This window comes from Sander vitreus, chromosome 14, assembly GCF_031162955.1.
Source record: "Sander vitreus isolate 19-12246 chromosome 14, sanVit1, whole genome shotgun sequence".
NCBI classification, from domain to species: Eukaryota; Metazoa; Chordata; class Actinopteri; order Perciformes; family Percidae; genus Sander; species Sander vitreus.
In genome coordinates, this window is record NC_135868.1 from 28,091,095 (window position 1) to 28,117,887 (window position 26,793).

General features: G+C 43.2%; 1 protein-coding gene across 5 annotated transcripts in view; it reads left to right on the forward strand.

The window, feature by feature from the left end:
- The window catches only part of thrb (thyroid hormone receptor beta), a 162,722-nt gene that overhangs the window by 65,968 nt on the left and 69,961 nt on the right, over positions 1-26,793 (forward strand). The window contains exon 2 of one of the 5 annotated variants that reach the window (XM_078268357.1): positions 9,344-9,393. The exons of the other annotated variants lie outside the window; for them this stretch is intronic. The gene's annotated coding sequence lies outside the window, so the exon portion shown is untranslated. The remainder of the gene's footprint in view (positions 1-9,343; positions 9,394-26,793) is intronic. 5 annotated transcript variants of the gene reach the window in all.

A 26,793-nucleotide genomic window follows, 5' to 3' on the forward strand; every position in this document is an offset into this window, starting at 1 on the left:
CACAGAAAGGCTGGGGGGGTTGACAGAGTATGGGCTGAACTTGCTGCCTTTAGTTTTACATTTGCAACTAATCCATTTCTGATAAACAATCAGATTTTTTTTTAATCTGCATTCCCAACGAAAACATGCTCTGACTATTCACCCTATTTACCTTTCAGGAAAGTGTCAACTTCACTGTGCAAACTTTATATTACTATACTTCTAGTTGATAATCATAAGCAATTTGTGTGATGCACACTTTGTTTCCATAGTGACAGGCTGCTGAAGCTGAAAGGCTCTGAACAAAAGAACATTTTCAAAATGGAAATAAATGATTTTCAAATCTTTTTTCTGGTGGTGTGTTAAACAATCTCAGCATGGTCAAAAATGTAACCGGAGGCAGCGTGTATTTTAAAGAAGTGGCTTACAACTATATAGTTTCTTTTTTAAAAGGCTCTGTAATTTTCCTAAACAGCTGGTCACTGTAGTTCTCAGTAAATGTTACTCAAACAGGAGGAAATAGTGCATTTGTTGGGGACTATTTTTTTAGCAGGAGATTAATCCACATTTGCCGCCCTGGTGTGTGCTTTGAGGAGAGGCCAAGGGTGCCACAATGTTATTACATCATTATATTTAACATTATAATTCTGAAGAAATAACATTAGCGTACTAATTGTATTCATTGTTTATGTCAAGTCAATCTGTAAATCTGCTGAGCACCTGTATGCTTTTATTCTGAGTGGTTGAGAATGGGTCTATATTATTTAACTTTATAATTAGGGCTGTCAGCGTTAATTGCGGTGCGATGAAGGGCCGACGCGATGCGGTTCCTTTTTTTTATCGCATTGATCGCATGCCGGCATTTATTAATTTATTTTACACTTCCCTCGGCTTTGCGTCGTGCCTAACAGATTACTATTTTGACCCTTTGCAGCACCGTTACTTATCATCAAGCTGCCACTTCCTTGTAACACATCCTCCTGCTGCAGGCTGCAGGCATGATGGAGAAAGACAGCAGCAATGAAATCCTGAATGGCGCTTTTTATTTTCCAAAACTCCCAGACGGCTCATTTACAAGTTGAAAGCCATATGCACATTGTGTAAAGCCAAATTAAAATATCACCGAAGCACGTCAAGCTTGAGCTACCACCTACAAGCTAAGCATAGTAGTTACCTGCTACCCGCTAACATGCTACCCACTCAGGCAAAGCAGTGTTTTGGAGAGTGCTACTTGCCGACCTGTGGATGAAACCAAATCCCAAAAAATGACTACAGCTCTTGCGAAACGGGTGGCAACTAACTGCAGACCTGTCAGCGTCGTAGAGGACTCGGGTCTTAAAGACGTACTATGGTTGGCATGTTCTGACCCGTTTCATTGCCGTCGAGGGGGACTGTAGTTTTCACGAAGATACAGCCTGTACAACACGGAGAAAGCAGCCCAACTGGAACTGCTGCAAAGTGCTGCAAACGCTGTCTCATTAACCGGTGATCACTGGACGTCAGTGAGTAATCAACATTATTTAGGAGTTACTAAACACTATATTGCCTCTAGTAAGGATAGGGTTTTTTAGTTAGGTACTTGGAGGAGTTGTGCAATAATGACAGATTCACACATTTTTCTTTTGTTTACAGTAAATAATTACAAATCTTAAAATCAAGTTCATAAAGTAACTTTCTTTGCATTCATTTGATTCCCAATCAAGATACACTGCAAAAAATTGCTTTCAATTGTTAATATGTACTTAAAAACTGTTCTGAAATGCAAAATAATAGAATTTGAATCATGTGATAAAACATGCGATTAATCGCGATTAACTATAGAAATTCAGCGATTAATTTAAAAAATGAATCGTTCGACAGCCCTATTTATAATATATTTGTTATATTAGGCGATGGGTGGCTTGGGTTACCATGAGAAAAAAAATTATTTTTAAAGGGGTTGAGTTGGGATTGAAGAATAGCTGCAAAGATGTATTGATTAGTTGTCAACTATTAAATTAATCAGCAACTATTATTATGATAATCAGTTTGAGTAAAAAGTTAAAATTCTGTGATTGCAGCTTTGTTAAATGTGAATACAGGTATGTTTGAGTTTCTTCTCTCCTCTGTGACAGTAAACTGAATATCTTTGAGTTGTGGACAAAAGACATTTGAGGATGTCGTCTTGGGCTTTTGGGAAAGAGTGATCCACATGTTTACCATTTTCTGACTTTTTAGAGACCAAACAACTAATCCATTCATCCAGAAAATAATCAACACATTAATCTACAATGAAAATAACCATTAGTTGCAGCACTAGATTGAAGTGGCTATATCAGGCTTTGATACACACACAATACTCTTTTCATGCGATTTGTTGATAAGAAAAATATAAAAAAATCACCAGCCTTATTCTTTAGAAGTCACTATAGCTGAAGCGTGATTAAGGCTTCTGCTGAGTCTCCACGCAGAGCTTTCGCCGTAGCCTACGTAAGTGGCCTGAAGTTTATACGTGTGCGTTGGTCTGTGCTTCAATCTCTTTAACAGAATAACAGGGCTGGCATGTATGTGTGTCTGTGTGGGTGTGCGTGGGGAGTGTGTGGTAGAGCGAGTAAGAGAGTGACGGTGATTATCTTCAGAGTGAGTAGTGCCTCTAGAGTCATAGTGAGAGAAACAACGTGTCCCCCCCGTTCTTTCTGACCACGGTGGGAAATCTGGAGCAGGAAAAGTTAACCCTCTCCTTGATTTCATGTTGTTTATGGAGAAGGAGAACCAGGAAATGAGTCGGGAGAAATGCAACGCTATCAAGCCACGGCCGATCGATGTGTTGCCGCGACGTGAAGTTACATTTTTCGAGAGGCGCACGTCAGGCTACAGCGTAGGGTCCGGCGTAGGTCTGTGTCTCCACGTTCCTACGTACGTAGCCACGGCGTAGATTTTCCGCAGAAGTATAAATCACGCTTAAGGATGTCCTGATGGCTTAAGACCCTGACTATTTTATTGCCAGGTCTCCCCCGTTTCCACTCTGCTCTCACCCCTCTCTCATTTCCTGTCAACTCTCTACTCTATCCTATCCATCAAAGGCAAAATTAAATTAAATTAAAAAACAGAGGGAAGTCCAGAGGATGGTTTCTATTATGTGCAAATGAAATGTCACAAATCAAACTTGTGAGACTCCCTTACTTTCCGCTGCTACAGAGCTAACCGGAGCCAGACTGAGCGGTTAAATTGCAGCAGTACATGTTTTATAGTCCACTTCTTGTACTTTTGTGACAATTGGTTGTGACAACTGAAAACATCCGACGCAAGGAAGTGGTTTTAGCTTTTTCTTAGGCAATTATTAAGGTTTATTTTCAGGTCACGTCCTCTAAAGGTGTTTTTTTAATCCAATTTTTTGTTTTTTTCCCTGCAAGACTGGAAATTTCCAAAAGAAAACACTGTTGCAACAGAAGTGGTCAGACCGTCAGCAGGCGGTACTGCTCAGTAAATCCTACAGTGGGCCAGCGCTGCGGAGGAGGGTCTGGCTAGTCTACACAGCATTCTGGGATGGGAGAAAAACGTGCTCTGGTTTATTGGCATTTCTTTAAACCAATCACAATCATCTTGGGCAGGGCTAAGCGCTGGACGGAGCCACAGTGCCTCTGCAAAATAGCCTCAGGAAGGAACTTGTTTTGGTGGAACATGTGTATGTTTAAAAGTAGTTTTAGTCGTGCAACAGAAAACTCAGATTGGACAGATAGTCTAGCTAGCTGTCTGGATTTACCCTGCAGAGATCTGAGGAGCAGTTAACCATAGTCCTCATTAATCCACCGGAGTTTAGAACGCCAACACAAAGGAAGCGGAAGGCAACTGACATCCGGCCTAAAAGAGTGAAATCCAGCGGAATTTCCGTCGGCAACGGAGCAATCACGGCAGTAGAACGTCATGGATATAGACTAGTGTTTCCGAAAGCCTAAGATGACGTCCTCAAATGTCTTGTTTTGTCCACAACTCAAAGATATTCAGTTTACTGTCACAGAGGAGAGAAGAAAACTTTCACATTTAACAAGCAAGAATCAGAGAATTTTTACTTGTTTTTCATAAAAAATTACTAATGATTAATCCATTATCAAAATAGTTGGCAATTGATTTTATAGTTAACAACTAATCGGTTAATATTTGCAGCTCTCATCTTCCCATCTTTCTGCTTTCCAAAACATCCCTGATTTAACTCTTGACCGGCAGGACTTAGGCGTTAAAACACAGGACTTTCAAGCCAGGGAGCGGAGTTCGCTTCCCGGGGAAAACAAAAAAAAGTTTCCCCCAGGAAATGCGTGTTCCTTGTTTTAATCAAAACCACCATCTTTTTCCTAATTTTAACTAGTCGTTTTGGTGTCTAATCTTCACTTTCGTCACTGCAAAATACTCATGTTTTGTGGACTAAATTGAACTATAATCTCCGTTGAAACGAGCGGCAGCTCGTGGTGCTCTGTACCCGGCTCGCAGTCACCCATTTTCAGCTAAACACATCTACTATCTGCTGCGTATCAACGACCGAGCTGTGACAGAGGTCCGTAGCCCACGTCTCGAAGCTCTGTAGCAGCTTAAACCTTAAACCAGTACATAGTAGTAGTCAGTACGTCGCTCCAAGCTAGCTGACTTGCTAACTGTCAGTTGGCAAGCTGACTGTCAGTTAGCAAGCAAGGTAGCTTGGCTGCTAACTGAAGAATAAGTTTACAATTTATTTAAGAGGCATTTTTGTCCATTTGGCTCAAGTCTCATAACTGTGTGTAAAGTATACCTCTTTTGTGCGGCAGTTTACTCTCAATGGAGTGGATGATGTAACACAGCTAATTATGATTATGATAACGTCCTTTGTTTTGGCCTCCCTTCAGCACTCAGGACAGATTGTTATTGGTCAACCGTGCATATGTGCAAAGTGCCCCAATGTTGAACCTGACATGTAAATTCTAAATGTGCAGATTTATTGTGACCGCAAGAGCGGATCCACCTATCTCGGCAATGTCATAGTAATGATTGGATTTCCCACTGAAATGTTGGCAATTATCCCTCATTGCACAAAAAGTGTGTGCACACAACAGCTGTAAATACAGTAGGTCAGAGTGGAAGCAATGGGTCATTCTGTAAACTGTGATGAACATTTATGATTATAATAGGTTTGGCTAACCTGGGAGTTTGTTTACAACCTGCCTCATCATCTGACTGTCTTGTTGTGTGTCTTGTCAAACTTCCTGGTAGTAATGTCGCCATGTTTCCAGATCTCAGCTATTACCCTGGTGGGCACAATCCTCTTATTACTGAAAGAAATGATGGCCAAAATATATATAACAAAGAAAAGTTATTATAAACTGGAATTATCCTTTAACAAGCTTTCACAAGAGAACAGCAGTGTGTTGTGTTGTCCAGAACTGTGCCTGTTCCCTATCCAGCTGTTGGGAAAAGCTGTGTGTGCTGTTCAGGGTCACATAACTTAATCTTCCAAGACCCTTGTGGCCCCAGCTGTTGGCTGGAGATGAGCCCAGTGTACACAGACAAAGCTGACCACCTGCCAAATCTTTGGATCCACAATCCAAGGAATCCAGCCTCTGGTTTCAGCCCAGTGTGACATCACCATGTTTACAGGCTTGTACTGTATGTATGCTGTGGATGTATGTGGGGCATTTTAGCCATCCACTGTGTTCTACACATACCCCTAGGAAGTGTGCCCGGCTTTGAAGCAAATTGAACACCAAACAGTGGAATTGCTCCTGGGCCGTCACGTGATGTCCTCTGGCCCAAAAAGTCTTTTTTCTCATAGACTCACGTGGCGAAAGACACTTCTGCAAATCAGTGGATACATTCTTTTTAGCATCACAACCCCTGCTAAATGACTCATTTCACTATCAGAATTTGATCCATTCGGTCCAATATCATTTGGAATGTCTAGAAGAGCCGCAAGATTAAATCATTTAATCCACAGTCAAGTTAGTGCAGCGCTTAACTGGAAGTAGCCGGCTCGGTCTGCGAAGGTATCTGGTGTGCCTGCTCTATAGGCCGCACAGTGAGGAAGTAGTGCTGATTGTCCATGGAATTTTTGGCTCCATGATGGCTTCATAGCACTGACCAAGCAAAAGGAATAAAAAAGGGGCTCCGCCTCAAACACTGTATCCAGTTCTTTTCTACATGCATGGTTCCCATTTTGTGTGTGTGTGTTTCTCCTAAAAGCTGGCAGGGTTCCTAGCTAGCGAGGGTTGAGCCAGAGACATGGAAACCGACCAATCAGAGGACTTTGGGAAGAAATCCTTGGGTGCCCACTACTGACCTATTTGTAGTTAGGCAGGCGTTGACACTGTAAAACTGCAAACCCTGTAAATATCAGAGCAGCCTTATTGGGAAGACGCATAGAGCCGGATCCAGTCAGAACAACATATTACTTTCGCTTATCGAGTTACATTTAGAAGCTCTTGTTTACTCTCTGCATGACTTTCTCATTTTAATTTGACTTGTTTTTCCCCCTCTTTGTTCTTGTCTTTCTGATTTTACTGCCGGGAATGCTGCAGCAAACAGCTTCCTGCATGTCTGCCCATAAACATCTTGTTGATTCAATACTCTACCATGGTACTGCCAGCCTGGCACTCACCATGCCTCTGTCCTTTCCTTCCCTCCTAGCCTTTCCTGCCTGCCTGTCTGGGAAGGCCTAGTGTTTACTGCAGAGAACTGGGCAGTGGGAGGAAAATCCAGACCCAGATTCTACTGGTTTATTGCTGTCTGAATTTAGATCCTGAGCGTATAGCTCACTTCCTATGCTATATATTATCTTTATGGACCTGGAGACTACAAAGACTAATGAGCAAAACATTTGTTCTCCAACTATATGGAAGACTTTCTAACAAAGACAAGCTTTTTTGGTGTGGTGTGCTCTATGAATATGCTTTACTTTGAGATACATGGTGAGGCGTTCACAGTGCACAGCAGTTTCAGTGTGTCTTTGTGTAGTTTTATTGCTGTTGTTAGTGACTTAGAATAATTACGGTGTGGATTAAATCAGCTCTTACAGTTGAAGTTAAGTATTTTCAGTCCCTGAAATGTAGGCCAGCAGGGACTGAAGGAGGGCAGGCTGGGTTGGTGTAAGGTAAGGTCGGCAGTTTGGATCCAAAGGTCCGTTCCTGAAATTAGCATTGTTGTCGTTGCCTCCGGCCTGCAAATCCCTCCCCATGCAAAGCCACCATGTTTGCGGGTCTATACTGTACATGCATGTGTATGTATGTGGGCGTGGATAAGTGCTAGCTCAAAGGATGTTGTTGTTGCCCGTAGCGATGGGATTTTGACACGGTGGATGTCAGGCTTTATCCTGAAAATGTACTTCCATTGATCCAGACTTATGTTTACTAGAACAATGTAATCCAGGGTTAGGGTTAAATATGTTTCTTCCAGAACATTTGTACTTTTACAAATTAATATATAATACATTACTATTTTTGAGAGACAGAATTAGTAGAGAATACCACCAGTATAATAACACAAAATTAATTCTAAGGAAATAGTCTATAGAATTCTCTGCTGCATGCTTTGATAACCTTTTATTTACATCAATTGTTCATTATTTTTTTAATAAATTAATTGATGCAATTCTAATGCAGGATTTTTCCTGCATAGAGGAATTTTTGGTGCCCCCCCAAAGAGGTTTTAGCCAGCCCCAAAGGAATATCACCAGCACCAAAATGACAAAGAATTGGGAATAAAAATAGCAATTCAAATCCTCTCTGAATGTGTTTAAGAGCAATTTACCAAACAACCGTTGAACATGAACTTGAATATGAGAGATAATCTCAGCTTTACTGTACAGAGTCAGGCTGTGCCTAGTCTATATACATGACGTTCCACTTCCGGGATTGTTCAGGTGCTGCCGGAAATTCCGCCGAATGTCCTATATCTAGGCCGGATGTCCGTCCCCTTCCTCTTTCTTTGTGTTGCCGTTCTAAACTCCGCTTCCTGGTTTACACCTGCTTTTAATATGCGGAGAATTTTCACCGCAAAATAGAGGCGCGCTTTCACGGGCGGTTTTTGTACAAACCGCGGAATACATAATTAGCGCACTTTACACTTCCCCTCCCATCTCTTTATGGGAAACTCCCACTTTCCCCTTCACCCTCCCATGAATGCAAATGCATGACACGGAAAAGCGCAATTTGCCATTTTCAGTTCCCGTGACAGGCAGTCTGCACTTTTACCTCAGTGCGGTCTGTTTGTACACATGCTTTTACGTTGCGTTTATGTTGCGAAACAAATATGCCTGAAGTGGGCACAAAAGCTTTAGTACATCTGGCCCACAGTCTATATCCACCAGTCTATATTCCGCCGGATGTCCCTTATTTGGCCCGTTGTCCGTCCCCTTCCTCTTTCTTTCTGTTGGCGTTCTAAACTGCAGAGGATTTCTGAGGACTATGGTTAACTGCTCCTCAGATCTCTGCAGGGTAAATCCAGACAGCTAGCTAGACTATCTGTCCAATCTGAGTTTTCTGTTGCATGCCTAAAACTACTTTTTAACATACACGTTGCACCAAAACAAGTTCTTTCCCGAGGCTTAGCACCGCCCAAGATGATTGTGATTGGTTTAAAGAAATGGCAATAAACCAGAGCACGTTTTTCTCCCATCCTGGAATGCTGTGTGGACTAGCCAGACCTTCCTTCACAGCGCTGTGGAGGAAGGCAATGCGAGACTAATAACACATAACTAATAACTAATAACACATAACCACACAATATTTCAGCTGTCTGCATCGTCTTTAGTCAAATAGAAACACCAAACTGAAAGAAGAGGAGAGACTTGAAACCTTAACGAAAACTAGAATAACTGATGTGAGACCAAATAACCTAACTCATCGGAAATCGTTCAGACTCAGTCCTACATTGCTGCAAATCAGCGATTCCCTCTCAGTGCACTGATGCAGATCTAATGGCATAAACAGTTCAAACAGGGAGCCGCTGTGTTCATATTTGTCAGAATGAAATGTGAATTCCTCTAGCTTCTGCCGATCCAGACAGTATTTCTGTCTCCTTTCCCTCGCCTCCCCTCCCTCCCTCCCTCCCTCCCTCCGTCTCTCTCTGCATCTTTCCCTTTTTTTCTCATTCTGAACAGCTTACTGCAGTATCCTTAAAGTCCCTGCATGTGTCCTGAGTTGTCCTCTCTTACCCAGCATGCACTGCAGCGATCTGGAGCTCTGTCGGCTCAGGATGGGCGCACATTTTTGATGTCGGGAGAGAGAGGGGGAGGACAGGCAGACGCTATGATGCTGCTTTTATATACTCCTTCCAATGGTTTCCCTCAGCGCCCGCTGCTGTCATCAATTTGAAAAGGATTTTTTTTTTTTCACCCTCCCCTCTTTTGCTTATTTTTTTCATTCAGGCTCTGAAACCGTGTCGATGAGGCTGAAAAAAAAGAGGAAAAAAACCTTGGTACTGCTGCAAACAGAGTCTGCAAGCCGGAACACTGTCCTGATGTGACCCTGCAGGCGAAAGCTGTGTGTGTGTGTGTGTGTGTGTGTTAGTAGGGCAAGAGATGCACAAAATTTTTATATTTATCTGCAGCCTCCCACATTATTTTCCACCCTGTATGTTCACCATATTAACCTGTGCGTCGCACGCGCGCACACACACACACACACACACACACACACACACACACACACACACACACACACACACACACACACACCATTTGTTCATTTCAAATGTGAGGATTTACTGCTGATTATTCTCTGTTGATTAAGACAAGTTTGACATGATCTTTGATAATTGACTAATCATTTAAAAAGAATCAAGATCACAACAATGATCTAATATCAAAGTTAACAAACAAGCCAAGGATACAAACAAACACACAATTGCTGCGAATTACGCGATAGTTTGGCATTTTGTTTTCTCTTTAAAAATAATCTTCTATATTGTGCCATTATGGGCCTGCTTTTCAGTTTTTCTGTAATGTACCTGGAATACAATTTATCAACCCCCACTAAGATTCATCAGTCCAGATCTATTATGTTCTATATTTAATCCAAAGGCCAAACTGACTATACAGACTCATTTGTTTTTTTTGCAATATCACGTTGTTCAATAATGAAAATGTCCCGAAAAGTATGCAATATTCCGTTTATTTTGTGGAGAGATGCGCCGGTGGCTGTGTGTTGTGATCAGTTTAGACCCCGCATATTTCATTGGCCAGTCGCCCTGTCACACGTGCACACTTGGACAGCGTGAGCAAAGAGGGAGTTAGAGAGAGCGAGAGAAGCGAGAATCAGTTTAAATGAACCCTTGTGTTATACGAAAACCTGTTGTTTTGATATTCTATTAATCTATAGTTGATGTGTTTTTCCCATAACCTTTGTGTTTTTATATATGTTTATGACTATCGAAATGGATATCGGTATTGCAATATTCATGCAATATCGTGCAACCCTACTGCCAAGATGTGATTCGGAAACTAAGATGACCCATTTTGTGTAACATTGTTTGAGCGTTTGTATTTTTACTGGCGTACAATATGACGGACATCTGCGTGATCATGTAACATGTTCATACTGTATTCAGACAGTTAACTCAGCACTTTGTAGAATCAGCACTGGTAGTGATTACAGCTGTTCCCTCCGGTGCCGACAGCTCAGAGTGGTGCTTTGTTCAGACTAATTACCGTAGATTCTTAAATAGAGGACGGGGCCTTTACTTACCTCAGGGTACCAGGCTTTTATCTGCAGCAGGCTGTCCGTATGTTTGATGAATATATTTGGTTATATTTAATAGGGGTGTAACGGTACACAAAAGTCACGGTTTGGTACGTACCTCGGTTTTTAAGGTTTAGTTCATTTTTTACCAAATACCTCGATATCGATGTTGTGGCGATATTATCAGGTTGACTCTTGGTGCTTTCACAAAATATTTACACAATGAGATTTGAGATAAATTATCATCAGTAATGTGGATATAGTGGTTAAAGGCAAATAATAGAACAACTGGAACAGTCTGGTAAGTTCAGAAAATTACATCACAATACTGTAATCTAGCCTTTAAAACCAAGACAAACACTTGTGTCATATCAAGATATCCCAAATTCAAGACGAAGTCTAGCCTCATATATCGATATTGATTTAATATCCATATATTGCCCAGCCCTAATTGTCACTGAAGGCAACAGGCACTTCACAGTTTCACATCATCATGGCAAGAAACACCTTTTTCCGTGCTGTTCCTATCACATGAAAAACTGGGTATGGACAGATCAATACATAAAGTATTTATACTACCGCTACTAAGGCTTGTTTTGAGTGTCAATGCTAGCAATATATCATAGGATCGATGCAAACAAAGATGATCATGATCACACACGCTCAGTCTCTGCTTTCTGTTCCGGCTTGCAGACTCTGTTTGCTGCAGTACCGAGGGTTTTTTCCTTCTTTTTTTTTTCAGCCTCGTGGACACTATTTCAGAGCCCGAATGGAAAAATGTCTGGACACATTAACACTTTTTCTTAGTGCAGCACTCTGCTTCCCTGCTGCTGTTGTGTGCATGGTCACACTGTTTTGCAAATCCTTCAGTAGTAATGAGTGATGTATCCAGAAGTAGTCTATCAATGATACATCCAGCCAGTGCTCAAATGATCTTTTTGTCTTTAAGGGGGTCTCTCTATCTCATAAAAAAAAAAAAAGTTGGCACACCCCGCACATAAATAGCCTAGGCATGAGTGGTGCTTTTGCGCAGTATTTGCGCACGGTAGGCCTATGCTATAAGGTAAGTGGACAGAAATGGATTCCTTTTAATTCATTTCAACATATTGATTGTAATAGTCCATATTTCATTTCAATTTCGCAATACAAAGAAATAGATTAAACAATTTAGTCTGAGTGTCATTCTCAATTTCACAATGAAATAAAGCGTAACTCATTTGAACCAGACCACCATCTCAGATATCCTCAGTGTCACAATAATGCATGTAGTCTTTAACTTATACACAGGGAAAATGCACTAACTGGCAGAAATGAATAAAGCCATTGCACAGCCAAACTATGTTCTAGTCTTATAATGTACACGTAGTGATAACAACACCTGGGTGTTCAGTCGTCTCGTGTGTTGAACCGTGGAAATAAATAGACAATTTTGGGGCGTTGTCAGGTAGCCTATTCACTGAATAATCCGCCATCAGAGATTGCATTGTATTGCTGACAGGTTTTTCAAAATATCTGGGAACTTTTCCGGAGCTCTGAGTGGCAGAGGATAGCTACAGATTTATTTATATTTAAGATGTCAGCTCTGCAGTTTTGTTGAAGTCACAGTGAGTCACGGCAATGCCGATGAAGTGGTTTCAAGTGTGGTTACAGTTTTTCAACACTCCACGCAGACAGCGTTTGCTGCGATACGATATTAATGGTGAGCCGAAAGTGGTCGTGGTGCTGTTGTTTTACACTTCCTCTGAGACAAGCAGGCACAACAGTGGTTTCTGTGCCCTGATGACTGACTGACATGCAACTTCTACAGCACCTTTCAGCAACAAGGCGATTCAATGACATTTCTTTGCATTTATATGTTAGTTCTTCATTAGTTCAATATTGACAACAGGGCAGTCACCAAGTTTATTGTTAAAGGTTTGTGTCATTATGCAGTTTGCACTAAAAAGTCTTTGTTCTTTACATTCTTTTGCATTTTAGTTAGTTCAATATTAGCCTGTACACAATGTCATTTGTTTATTTATTTATTATTCATATGTTCATGTTGTGGCAAAAAGGTTTGTCTTTTTTTTGTTTATTTTTAAAGTTTGGATTGATACCAATCCTAAGTATCGAAAAGCACAACCAGTTTTATTAATGTTACTCTGAGTGAGCCAGAATTTTTTTAATTTTGATAGCTGTTTTGATTCACAATTAAGGTAGAAAACAAAAGTTTTGTGTTTAATGTATTTCGAAATTGGCACCGGCCCAGCCCTAGAGACCGCACAGGGATGGATAATGAGCGTTGATTAAATTACAATGCCACATATGGCAGACACCTTCAGATATGAGAGACCCCCTCAGATTTTCGACTTTGTTGCTTTCATGGGAGCCAGTCCTCACTCTATGGGAGCTCGGCTCCCTCTGGCTCCCACGTAATTCGAGCACTGCATTCAGCTCATAAATCACATGGCTCTCCCCAACAGGATGCAGGAGTACATTAGCTGCTCGATTGACAATAAGTCACGGAGTAGTGTTAGCATTTCAGTCTGCAAAAGAAAAGTAATTGCATAATTTCGGTTTCTTTATTCTGTTGCAGAAATGCAGAACTGTGACTCCAAAACCATGGTTATTTATCAAACCTTTTATTTTACATAGCATTATGCTGTTAGGAATTGGGAAGGTACAGATTCAATTATTAGCACTTTATCAAAGATGTTTTATCAATATTAATAAAATTATGAATAACTTTATCAAATTGACAAACAATCAAAACGGGGCACCACCCTGAACTCAGGGGCCAATAACTGAACTATGAAAACAGTCTCACAGGTGGTGTTCCCTTTAAAATACAGATCTTAATTAATTTGATTTAACTATGTAACTATTTCCAATATACACTTTTTATATATTGTTGGAAATGTTTTTTTTACCCCCTGACAGCAATAAATAACTTATGGGCTCTGAAAAAGATCCATCATTTGTAGCTGCTGTAATCCTGTAAAAGCGACCACCAATTGCTGCTTTGTGGTGCACTTGGAAGGAACCAATGAAATGGCTCCTTGCCCAGCTGCGCATACTCTAGCCCTCTCAGTGCGCGTCACTGCCGCATTGCGAACAGTAGACATGTTTGTTTGAAACAGTCCATGTGATAATATTAGGTGTTTGCTTACCAGTGACATGAAGTTAAACTGCGGTCCTTTCTCTGCTCTGAAGCAGCGAGGCAGTGGCGCTCTGGCACGTCTGTGTGTGGAGCGGCCCCAGGGGGAGGGGTTAGACGGAGCCCCGAGGAGATGCTACTTTCACATCTTGCTTTTCAACATTACAAACACTGCCTTTAACTTGATAAAAAAAGAAATAGATAAAAAATAACTTTGGACTTAAAATCCCCCAGCAACGGCTGAGCTAGGCTCTAGATTGTTGCACAGGGCAGACTTGTATGATATATTTTGGTGATTAATTCATAGCAAGCACCATAAAGTCAGTTGCTGCCATCACTTGGATGATTAATGACATGATGTAATATTGTTTTAACTATGGCCCGAGTCTGATGCTGATTTTGGGGTTGAACGCTTCGCCGGATAAAAATAAATTAGTCATGTATTTTAGATTAATAGCTTCACGAGTTTTTATCGTACAAGCATGGCGAAAAAATATTGACAGAAACCTGATTGAGCTAAAGGGAAATGGCTGCAGTGATGTAGGATATTTGAAAATTTGGTAACCTGTGGCGCGTTTAGACCAAAATCCCACAAAGGCACTTCATGTGCCTGAAGCACAACAGCAGCAGCAGTGTGCAAAAATACTGTTGTCAAAAGCCTCTCGCTGCAGAAAAGGTGTTGGGGGTGATCATCCCCTGAGCGTCTGAAGCTAATATAAGCAGATTCAACAGAAACACCACTGCATTGGAAAACAAATCACTGGAATATGTTTTGTGAGCTTTAAAAGCCATTTATATCAGCTCTTGCATTTCTGGCTACCTTCTTTTAATCTTTAATGTATACCTATTATATACCATTTTTATGTTCGTACTTGTATTTTGTATCTCTACTAGAACATGATTACATGCTTTAATGTTCAATAAACACTTTATTTTTCTCGTATTGCCAATAGCTGCTGCACCCTCTGTCTGAGACGCTCTGTTGGAGCGCCTGTCTCTTTAAATCCCCCTCCCGAAAAAGCCCAGTCTGCTCTGATTGGTCAGCGTTTTCTGATCTCCAGATTCTCCATGTCTGTGCTCTGCTCCATATAGAGTTTAACATTGTGGTAACGGAAGTAAAAATCCCATTTATTTCCTCCATAAGGATTTAGATTATCAGCCATGATGTCTAAACCCTCAGAGGTAGACTGACCACGAGCTATAAGGTTGTGAAACAAAAGTTTCTGCTCCACATGTCGGTATGAAATCAACCTTGTTTTAAGAAAAACATGTTTTATTCGTGAGGGGCCAGACAAAGAATGGTTCAAAAATCCTATGAAAAATCGAGGAAGGGATGAAGTGACCCTGCCCGGAGGAAGCCCGGGGCCCCCGTCTGGAGCCAGGCCCAGATGGAGGGCTCGTCAGCGAGCGTCTGGTGGCCGGGTTTGCCACGGAGCCCGGCCGGGCACAGCCCGAAAAAGCTACGTGGCGGACATCTCTCCATCCCATGGGCCCACCACCTGTGGGAGGAACCGCTGGGGTCGGGTGCGCTGCCACATGGGTGGCAGTGAAGGTCAGGGGCCTCGACGGACCAGACCCGGGCAGCAGAGGCTGGCTCTGGGGACGTGGAATGTCACCTCTCTGTGGGGGAAGGAGCCGGAACTTGTGCGGGAAGTGGAGCGCTACCGGTTAGATCTGGTGGGGCTTACCTCTAGGCACAGTCTTGGTTCTGGAACCATACTCCTGGATAGGGGTTGGACTCTTTTCTTCTCCAGAGTTGCCCAGGGTGTGAGGCGCCGGGCGGGTGTGGGGATACTCACAAGCCCCCGGCTGAGCGCCGCTACGTTGGAGTTTAACCCGGTGGACAAGAGGGTCGACTCCCTACGCCTGCGGGTTGTGGGGGGGAAAACTCTGACTGTTGTTTGTGCATATGCACCAAACAAGAGTTCGGAGTATTCGGCCTTCTTGGAGACCTTAAGTGGAGTCCTGCATGGGGCTCCAGTCGGGGACTCCATAGTTCTGCTGGGGGACTTCAACGCGCACGTGGGTAATGATGGAGACACATGGAGAGGCGTGATTGGGAGGAACGGCCTCCCTGATCTAAACCAGAGTGGTTGTTTGTTGTTGGACTTCTGTGCTAGTCATGGATTGTCTATAACGAACACCATGTTCAAACATAGGGATGCTCATAAGTGTACTTGGTACCAGAGCACCCTAGGCCAAAGGTCAATGATCTATTTTATAATCATTTCATCTGATCTGAGGCCGTATGTTTTGGACACTCGGGTGAAGAGAGGGGCGGAGCTGTCAACCGATCACCATCTGGTGGTGAGTTGGGTCAGGGGGTGGGGGAAGACTCTGGACAGACCTGGTAAGCCCAAACGGGTAGTGCGGGTAAATTGGGAACGTCTGGAGGAGGCCCCTGTCCGACAGACTTTCAACTCACACCTCCAGCGGAGCTTTTCGTGCATCCCTGTGGAGGCTGGGGGCATTGAACCCGAGTGGACAATGTTCAAAGTTTAAATTGCTGAAGCTGCGGTGAGGAGCTGTGGTCTTAGGTGCCTCAAAGGGCGGTAACCCACGAACACCGTGGTGGACACCGGTGGTCAGGGAAGCCGTCCGACTGAAGAAGGAGTCTTTCCGGGATATGTTATCCCAGACGACTCCGGAGGCAGTTGCAAGGTACCGAAGGGCTGCAGCCTCTGCCGTGAAAGAGGCAAAGCAGCGTGTGTGGGAGAAGTTCGGAGAAGACATGGAGAAGGACTTTCGGTCGGCATCAAGGTACTTCTGGAAAACCGTTCGCCACCTCAGGAGGGGGAAGCGGAGAAACCATCCAAGTTGTGTACAGTAAGGATGGGATGCTGTTGACCTCAACTGAGGAGGTAATAAGGCGGTGGAAGGAGCACTTTGAGGAACTCCTAAATCCGACTAATACGCCCTCTATGGTAGAGGCAGAGCTGGAGGATGAGGGGGGATTGGCATCAATTTCCCTGGTGGAGGTTGCTGAGGTAGTTAAACAACTCCACAGTGGCAAAGCCCCAGGAATTGATGAGATCCGTCCAGAAATGCTTAAAGCTCTGGGTGTGGAGGGGTTGTCTTGGTTGACACGCCTCTTTAACATTGTGTGGAAGTCTGGGACGGTGCCTAAGGAGTGGCAGACCAGGGTGGTGGTTCCCCTTTTTAAAAAGGGGGACCAGAGGGTGTGTGCCAATTACAGGGGTATCACACTTCTCAGCCTCCCCGGTAAAGTCTACTCCAAGGTGCTGGAAAGGAGGGTTCAGTCGATAGTCGAATCTCAGGTTGAAGAGGAACAATGCGGATTCCGTCCTGGTCGTGGAACAACGGACCGGATCTTTACTCTCGCAAGGATCCTGGAGGGAGCCTGGGAGTATGCCCAACCAGTCTACATGTGTTTTGTGGATCTGGAGAAGGCGTATGACCGGGTGCCCCGGGAGATACTGTGGGAGGTGCTGCGGGAGTACGGGGTGAGGGGGTCCCTTCTCAGGGCCATCCAATCTCTGTACGACCCAAGCGAGAGCTGTGTCTGGGTTCTCGGCAGTAAGTCGGACTCGTTTCAGGTGAGAGTTGGCCTCCGCCAGGGCTGCGCTTTGTCACCAATCCTGTTTGTAGTATTTATGGACAGGATATCGAGGCGTAGTCGGGGTGGAGAGGGGTTGCAGTTTGGTGGGCTGGGGATCTCATCGCTGCTTTTTGCAGATGATGTGGTCCTGATGGCATCATCGGCCTGTGACCTTCAGCACTCACTGGATCGGTTCGCAGCCGAGTGTGAAGCGGCTGGGATGAGGATCAGCACCTCTAAATCGGAGGCCATGGTTCTCAGCAGGAAACCGATGGAGTGCCTTCTCCAGGTAGGGAATGAGTCCTTACCCCAAGTGAAGGAGTTCAAGTACCTTGGGGTCTTGTTCGCGAGTGAGGGGACAATGGAGCGGGAGATTGGTCGGAGAATCGGCACAGCAGGTGCGGTATTACATTCAATTTATCGCACCGTTGTGACGAAAAGAGAACTGAGCCAGAAGGCAAAGCTCTCAATCTACCGGTCAGTTTTTGTTCCTACCCTCACCTATGGTCATGAAGGCTGGGTCATGACCGAAAGAACAAGATCCAGGGTACAAGCGACCGAAATGGGTTTCCTCAGGAGGGTAGTTGGCGTCTCTCTTAGAGATAGGGTGAGAAGCTCAGTTATCCGTGAGGAGCTCGGAGTAGAGCCGCTGCTCCTTTGCGTCGAAAGGAGCCAGTTGAGGTGGTTCGGGCATCTGGTAAGGATGCCCCCTGGGCGCCTCCCTAGGGAGGTGTTCCAGGCACGTCCAGCTGGGAGGAGGCCTCGGGGGAGACCCAGGACTAGGTGGAGGGATTATATCTCTAACCTGGCCTGGGAACGCCTCTGGATCCCCCAGTCGGAGCTGGTTAACGTGGCCCGGGAAAGGGAAGTTTGGGGTACCCTGCTGGAGCTGCTACCCCCGCGACCCGACCCCGGATAAGCGGATGAAGATGGATGGATGGATGTTTTATTCGTGATCTTATGGAGAAAAACTAGACTACCCTGGGCCCACCCATTTTAGGTTCCGGGCCCACCTATTTTAACCCAGGCCTATAGTGAGTGATTTTTATTCTAGCAGTTCATCCAATAAGCAGCCCGAGGAAAGCTTTGAGTGAAAGCCAATTAGCGGCTTCTACCCCACGTGTGGACTCTTAAGCCTGCCCACAGGCTGCATCGTCACCAGCAAGTGATTCAATTGAAATGAATGACGTTGGCGCGCAAGCTTTTCAAGCAAGCTCAATGAGACAGACACAGACGGTAGCTATTGGCTAATATGAAACGCAAAGCAGCTTGTTTTCATTTAAATTCAGCAAGAAACGCTCCGAGGAGCAGGAGGAGGAAACTCCTGCCATTTTAAGTAACGCGGTTACAAGTGACGAGTTACCATCCTGCTCGGCCGCCCTCTCCCCATCAAGTCCTCCCGTAGCCACCCCCTCACACCAGCAAGGCAAGTAGGCTAACAGTTAGGCTAACGTTAACGTTAGTGTCTGGCTGTAATAATTCCGTTTCAGTCTTTTTGTGTATTGAACATTTAAAAGAGATAAATGAAGTTAGGCTTACTGCCAAGGTGTATTTGTCCGCTTCAGCACTGAGCTGAGGACAGCGACACAAGAGCCACACAGGTAGGCTACTGAGTCGCTGTCCTCAGTGCCGCAGAAAAGCGCTGAAACAGAGATGAAGGGGAACCCGTTTTTTTTTGTTGGCTTATTTGAACTGGCCCATCCAGTTTTCTGGAGGCCCACCTACAATCAAAATCCTGGCGCCGCTAGTGCTACCCACCATACTAAGCGTAACCGCGACGTCTCTGATTGATGGCACTTGCTGTTACCATGGAAATGTTTACCCAATCAGGGAACAGCTAGAGCGAGCTGCTACCATTGAAGTCTATGATCGTTTCTGTTCACAGCCTTGTACCTTTGCCTTTTATGCCATTTTCAAATGTTATTTTGCGCCGCATCAAATGTTTTATGGTCATGATTCATCTCGGAGCTGGCTGGCGTGGTTCCAGGCTTAAAACTCGCAGCGCTGTGGAATAAGGTCTGGTAATGCGAGACTACCGGACACAGACTACTCAACACACCCCTGAAACAAAACTGCTGAGGAAGAGCTCTGCCCTACACAGCCTTAACTTTAAACCATTTATTACTGTTACAGTTCTGCCTGTCGACACTCATCCACATGTCTTTTCTAGACCGTCCCAGACACAGGCCCAAATATCATTTTACCTTACTTTTCCTTAGTCTGGTCCATTCATACTTTTAGCTCACTGCACAGGAAAAGATGAAGATGACTAACAGCTAAAGTGGATGCTGAAAATGTGCGTCACGTTGTCAAATATAACCTCAAATCACCATGGAAACTGAGTAACAGAGTGTATCAGTGGGCGTTTTTGCTTTGCACATACTTTCTTTTTCTCTCTCCTTGGGTAATATATACACACACATATTTCTGAATTGATAGGAGCATCACAGTCTGAAAATATTTTGGAAACCTTTTTTTATAGGGAAAACATGACTGGTAAAGTTGGAATCAGATAAATGGAAGGTATTCGATATGTTGCAGCTCCATTGTCTTTGTCATATACTCTGTGTGTGCATCAAATTCAGTTATTAACCAAAGATAATTACAGCTAGTTTTGTTGCAGTGGAATGGGAAGTGATTTCAAACAAGCCATTTAAATTAAATTTATTTTAAGTTGTATTGTCAGATATGATGCGGTTTACTTACTCTACAGAGAAGGTATGTCATTTAAAGTGTACATATACAGTTACTTGGCTGAGTACAGGATAATAGATTGCATTTTTTTCAGTGAAAAACTCACTAATATACTAAAAACTAAACTAATATATTCACTACAAATTTATTTTTATTGGGGGGAAATGCTCAATGCATTGCATTGCTTGATCTTTTGCAATTTTGGTGATTAAAAAGGTTCTGTAGTTAACTTTTATTAAAAAAAACAAAATTTTTGTCATATTTGCTCAAACTGTCACTATATCGTGACAGTAGCACATGAGACAGATAATCTGTGATAATTCCTCTGCCTCCTCCTGGTGCTCCTAGTGGCATTTGCAAGTTTCCACCGTAGATAAACAGCCAATCAGAGCCCAGGAGCCTCTTTAATTAGTTATTGGCAAATTGCGTTAGAGACTCCTGGGCTCTGATTGGTTGTTTTCCTAATGCCTTTAGGAGCACCAGGATGAGTGCCGTTTGTTGTTTTCGTAGAATGTTGACATTTTTGGAATCGGTTCTAATTTAGAACCGGGTTTCGGTTCCCAACCCTAGTCTAGAGTGGTGGCGACCAGCACTGGTGGCCACGTCACAACCACAACGCGGCGCAGCAGCACCATGATTTTAATGGGAGACGTGAACCCAGATTATGAGCGATTCTTTCGCCCCATAGTCACCAAAGTAAATATTAGAGCCATTTTTCACAAGCCAGATATCTCCAGGACACCAAAATGGCATTTTTCACACATCAGGATCTTTGTTTGAGACCTGTTTCTGTCTTAGGATCAAACTCTCGCGAGATCTAACATCAGCTAACATTCGTAAATGTCCTAACAAAACTAATCTCCTTGATGCTAAATATGTCTTTTAGCTCTGTAAATATCTAACGTTGGCAAGAAAAAAAATGTGAATACATTATACCAGTGGTTCTCAACCTTTTTTGTGCCAGCGCCCCCCTATCCATTATCCAGGCCCCTAACGCCCCCCATCAAATAAGATGTAGGCTAGTTGCCCCGAATATTAATGATTACGCCCTAATATAGGCCTGTTATTGTTGTTACTATTGTTATCAAAAATAATCAAAAAATCATATCATTGAATGACAAACAACACTTGGGAAACAAATACATATTTGTTTCCCAGGTATCAAAAAAGCCATGTGAATAGAAATTATATATATTTACAGGTTGTTGTTTTTTTAAATGCAACCATTTGACGTTCAATTGAAATAACAGCAGCCAATCAGACTAGCGACTAGCTATGCAACATTCAAACTATAATTAGGTATTATCAAAAGGCCTGCTGCATGTCCCTGGTGTGAACCTCAGCACCTTTAATAAGATGACTATAATTTGAATGTCCTTTTTTGTTTGTGAAGTGACCTTGGGTGTTATGAAAGGCACTTTAAATAAAATGTATTATTATTATTACAAACACTAACAGTAGCCAGTCAGAAACAGCTAGCAAGTTAACATTCAAATCTATTTTTCATTCACTCATCAAGGGGTAAAAGCAGAAGGATTACACACACACACACACACACACACACACACAGAAAAGTATTTTGGTGATGACAAACGACTTGAAGAACGACACCTACTGCAGAATGGAAATAATCTTAAAAAGTTGAAAGTTATTTGTTGATGCTTAGAAGAGTCTGGGTTAGAAGAGTATAGGTTTGCTATTGCCTGTCTTGCGAGTAAATAGCAGAAAAACGCGCTGCGTTTTGAGGTGTGAGAATCCTGTAGCCTGCAGTAAACCGTTAACATCACTGCCTCTATCGCTTCCACAAGAAAGTTTTAAAACACCAAACACAAGCCCTGAACTGCCCGGGAGTTTGTGAAACAGCTAAATGTTTGCCAAACAACAAAGTACAGTCTATCTTTCGATCATCTCTTTTCTTTCTCTCTTTCTCCGTGAAATGAAGCTGCCTTCAGGTGCAGTAGGAAATGTTGTGTTCTATAAACGATCTGACGAAAAACTGTTATTGTGAAATATAAAGTCTACTTGTGCTACATTGAGGGGGTTAAAGAACACAACAGGACGTCGCGGCGTTTGCTTTATTGTTTTTTTAAATCTGAACGCAGCTCCACATAGTACAGAGCTTATTTAAGATGATGCTCTGACGTCCCGTTTCCATGAAGGCAGCACGGAGCTGCGCCAAACAAAGCTGACAGAAGCACAGAAGAGTTATGATACCCGTCTCGTCCAGTCGCAGTGCCGTGGTTTTAATGTTGCAGACCACTGGTTTTTAGTAGTTTTAAATTGTAAACATGTATTGTTATTGTGAATCTTTAGTTTAAACTAGCTTTCAAACCAACGCCCCCCAAGGGCACCTCAACGCCCCCCTTTCCAAAATATTGCTTCCAGCGCCCCCCGTCATCTTCTGAACGTCCCCGTTGAGAAACACTGCATTATACAAATGTAACATTGCATCCATCCACATGACGTTCACTACACGTTCAAACGATGCCACGCTCTTTTAGGAGAAGTTTTTAGCATTTCATACTAGGGATGCACCGAATCCAGGAACCCTATGCTTGCACTACCTGCGCTACGCTGGTCGACGTAATGACGCCGCCGTTGATTAAGGGAAGGTGTTTACGTAGGTGGAGCGTTCAATGCAGTGAGGAAGTGGAAATGGAACTCGTGAGCAGAAAAAGTGTTGTTTGGCAGTACTTTCAGTCAAAAGAAGGTGATTCAAGTCCAGCTACATGTTCAATTTGCAATGCCGATTTGTCTCATGGTGGCGAGGACCCTAAACAACAGTGGGGGTTTTTGGCACGGGTGAACCGGTCAGTCGCCCGGGGTGGCATTTTTTGATGTCACATGGTGGGCGGCACGAGAACTTATAATTTCTGTTATCTACCATTTCACTGTGTGGGGATTTGGCAAATCGGCCTCCTTGCAGCTGCAGGTGCCCTGCTTGCACCCCCTACTTTCACAATGAAACGGTAACCCAAACCCAGCCAAAGATAAACACATGGTGATAGGAGAACTCGGAAGTACACAGAGAGACGGAGCAAGACAAGTCTAAACCTTTCTTTTATGTCAATGGTCTAAACGGGAAAATCAAACAAAGTTACCCAAGCGGCTCAAATAAAAGAAAAAAGTGAAAAGACATGTTTTCGGCAGTAGCAGGACCCTCATCAGCTCCCGTGGCTGATGATAGTGGTGGTGGTATCAGCGGCAGTGTCAGTGGCATGCACAGTGAGGAGGAGACTCAGGAGGAGAGGGACGGAGATGAGGGAGTGAGGCTAGAACCTGTGGTAAGCACAACTCCCCTTAAAACACTTTGCCCCTTGATAAAACTGGTGGACAAAACACTACAACAATAAAAGACGTAGGCATGCTTTACTGTATGACTGTATTAGTAGCAGCATTATGTAAACGTTGCACATCATGCAAACTTTCTTAACAAGAATTGTAGCTTTTCTATCTGCTTAGGCAGACAAAAGCTCATAACAGAGCTCTTCAAATTAAAGCACAAGACCTCTTGAAATGATAAAAAATATATATATATATAGCTTGTTTTATTATTCATGAGGAGTATACCGTTTTATTAATTTATTAATCTTGTTACATGTTTTATTATTGTATATATTGTTGGCACATTTATGTATATAGTGTATATTTATTTTAAGTTCTGATAACCTATACTGTCATATTTTGTGCAGAATTGTGTTCACTGTGGCGATTTAAAAAGTGTGTTTCCTGTTGTAATTGCAATAGTTAACTGGATTTTCTTAAGTGTGTTTTTCAAATGCTCTAATGAAGGATTTGTGCAATTGACAAATATAATTTTCTCTTTCACTTATGTTGTTGGGGGGGGGGCGCTCGAAGGGGGTCTTGCCCTGGGTGTAATTCAATGTAGAACCGCCCCTGCTAAACAATACACAACATGGCCGCTGTTAAAACATTTGGTATGAAACATCCGAAAGAATACGAGTTGTGCATGAAGGAATCTACAGACAGCAGCCAAAATGCAGCAACTTCAGGTACGGCAAAGGAAGGACAGTCACAGCTAAAAACTGGTGTTAACCAGACAGTGCCTCTCCCGGGCTGTCAGCTGTTCTCTCGGTAAATGAGTCTCCCTACAGTGGGAGCGGAGCGACCGAACGGCCGGCTGCTGCTCGTTAGCTAGCGTTAGTTTTCTAATTTCACCCCCCCAACATGCCTTCATCATACTCCGGTTAGCGAAAATTTGCCAAACAAAATTGTCACTCATCTGGCGATAGCGATGTGCTTTCCTATGATGTGAAAAGAGCGTGTGGATTCAACATTAAGTTGTTACATTAGGTATTTTAGAGGCTGTGGACGCTGTTTACTTCATTAATGTGTTTACTGTGTTAATGGACTGAGGATGGGAGGAGGATTCGGTATTCGGTTTCGGATTTGGCAGAATCTTAACCAGTGAATTCGGTATTCGGCCGAACCCCAGAAATCTGGATTCGGTGCATCCCTATTTCATACTATTGGCGCTGGATGAAATGTGCTTTCTTTAGTATAGAGGATGCCAGTTCACACAATCTCCAATGGAACGACTCTTCGTACTTCAGTTATTATCTTCCGACTTTCAGTCTTTTTTGTTGCTGGATATATCATTTGTTGCGTCTAAATATGAACTTGGATAACGTTAGTGATAGTGAGATGCTTGCTACAGTTACATTTCAAGTGATGAATTGGCAAAAACTCATTTTATTTCTCTGATTCACAGCTTTTTCCTAGGCGCTCCCTCCCTTCAGTAACTCTCTAGCTCGCTCCACAGTACATACTGTGCTTGCGGGCGCACATTGAGGCTCCGTCTATCTGCCATTTCGACCAGTTGACAGTTTGTAACATAGAAATAAAACAGATTATGGATCTTTTTTTTTTTCTATAGTTTAAAGCTGACTTTACAAGATGACTTCTTTATTGGCTGTTGAAACAGGTGACGTCCCTTACGTTCTAAAACCAGCCTCTGGAGACTTGACCAGCTGAGTCGCAGCGACATCATCAGCTGGTTTGAGTCGAGCTGAGACGGGCCGGTTCACTTTAAGCGAAACTTTTCCCTGTGACGTTCTAAAACGGTTTTGTCTCGTTGCCAATCTTTGGTCTAAACTGGGCTTTAGCAAAGGTCCGCAGTATGGGGCTTTTCTTAATTTATTGAACTTTTGTTTAGACGGGTAATCTCATTGAGACTCGCAGTCTCATCCTCAGGAGAGGACTGATAAAACTTGGTGGCCACCTAACGGGGATATTTGGTGGCCATAGAGTAATTTTTTGCCCCCACAGGCCATCGGCCCATGGTTAATGTCGAACCCTGCTGGTAATGGCCAACACTGCCAAAATAAGGAATACAACCGATTATCCTTTAATGAGCGTTGTAAACTGTGTTGATGGAGAGCAGGAGGCGACTCTGCAAATGGGTGAATGCAAATGTGACTGGCAGAGAATATGAACCAAGCAAATGTGTCCATATGCATCACACACAAATAGGACTTGATTATGTTGTGCTGTCGACGGTATAGACGGTATTATTAAAACAATAATTCAGAGCCCGGCGTTATATTTCCCCCAGATGAGTTCCACGTATAAGTGCACCCATGCTCGTGTGGACAAGTGTGTTAAAGAGTGCTACAGACGGAGCACGGAGGGAGGAAAAGCATTCCCATTGGAGGGCCCATTAAGTCTGATTACAAGTGATTGCCGTCTGTCGGAGAGCGAGATGGCCAGCCCTGTCCTGCCAATGAATTAATGACAAAAGCTTTCCATTCTCACCCTCATTATAATCAAACCACCTCCTGTTTGTTTTGTTTTCCTATTCTTCCGCTGAGATCTCACCATGACCTTAAAATAACTTCCAATGATTTCTTTTGGCAAAACACCAGAGTTGAGTCCAACCTGAGAATTTCTGCTTCCCTGCACATTTTTTTGGTCACTGTTGTTTTATTTACAGTTGTGTTCAAAATAATTGCAGTGTGATTTAAAAAAAGTGAATAATGCTCAAAATCCTTAGAATAGCTTTTAATTCCATATGGGATTGGGAACACTGCACATTCAATTCCAAATCAAAACATGACCAACATTGATCAAGTTTGTGTTATACCTACCGTACTTATAGTGAAGAAAAAGGAATATTAGGCTGAACAGGTATTCCAGCCCAGGACGATTGAACTACATTCCACAATTCTTCTGCATTACTGGGTTTTGCCTCAGAAACAGCATTTTTGATGTCACCCCACAAGTTTTCTATGGGATTGAGGTCTGGGGATTGGGCTGGCCACTCCATAACATCAATCTTGTTCATCTGGAACCAAGACTTTGCTCGCTTACTGATGTGTTTTGGGTAATTGTCTTGTTGAAAGACCCATTTCAAAGGCATTTCCTCTTCAGCATAAGGCAACATGACCTCTTCAAGTATTTTGATGTATTGAAACTGATCTACCCTGGTATGCGATAAATAGGCCCAACACCACAGTATTAGAAACATCCCCATAACATGATTTTTACACCACCATGCTTTACTGTCTTCACAGTGTACTGTGGTTTGAATTCAGTGCATGGGGGTCGTCGGACAAACTGTCTGCGGCCCCTAGACCCAAAAAGAACAATTTTGCTCTCATCAGTCCACAGAATTTTGCGCCATTTCTCCTTTGGCCAGTCAATGTGTCCTTTGGCAAATTTCAACCTATTCAGTACATGTCTTGTTTTCAGGAATGGGACTTTGCGGGGGCTTCCAGCTGATAGCTTTG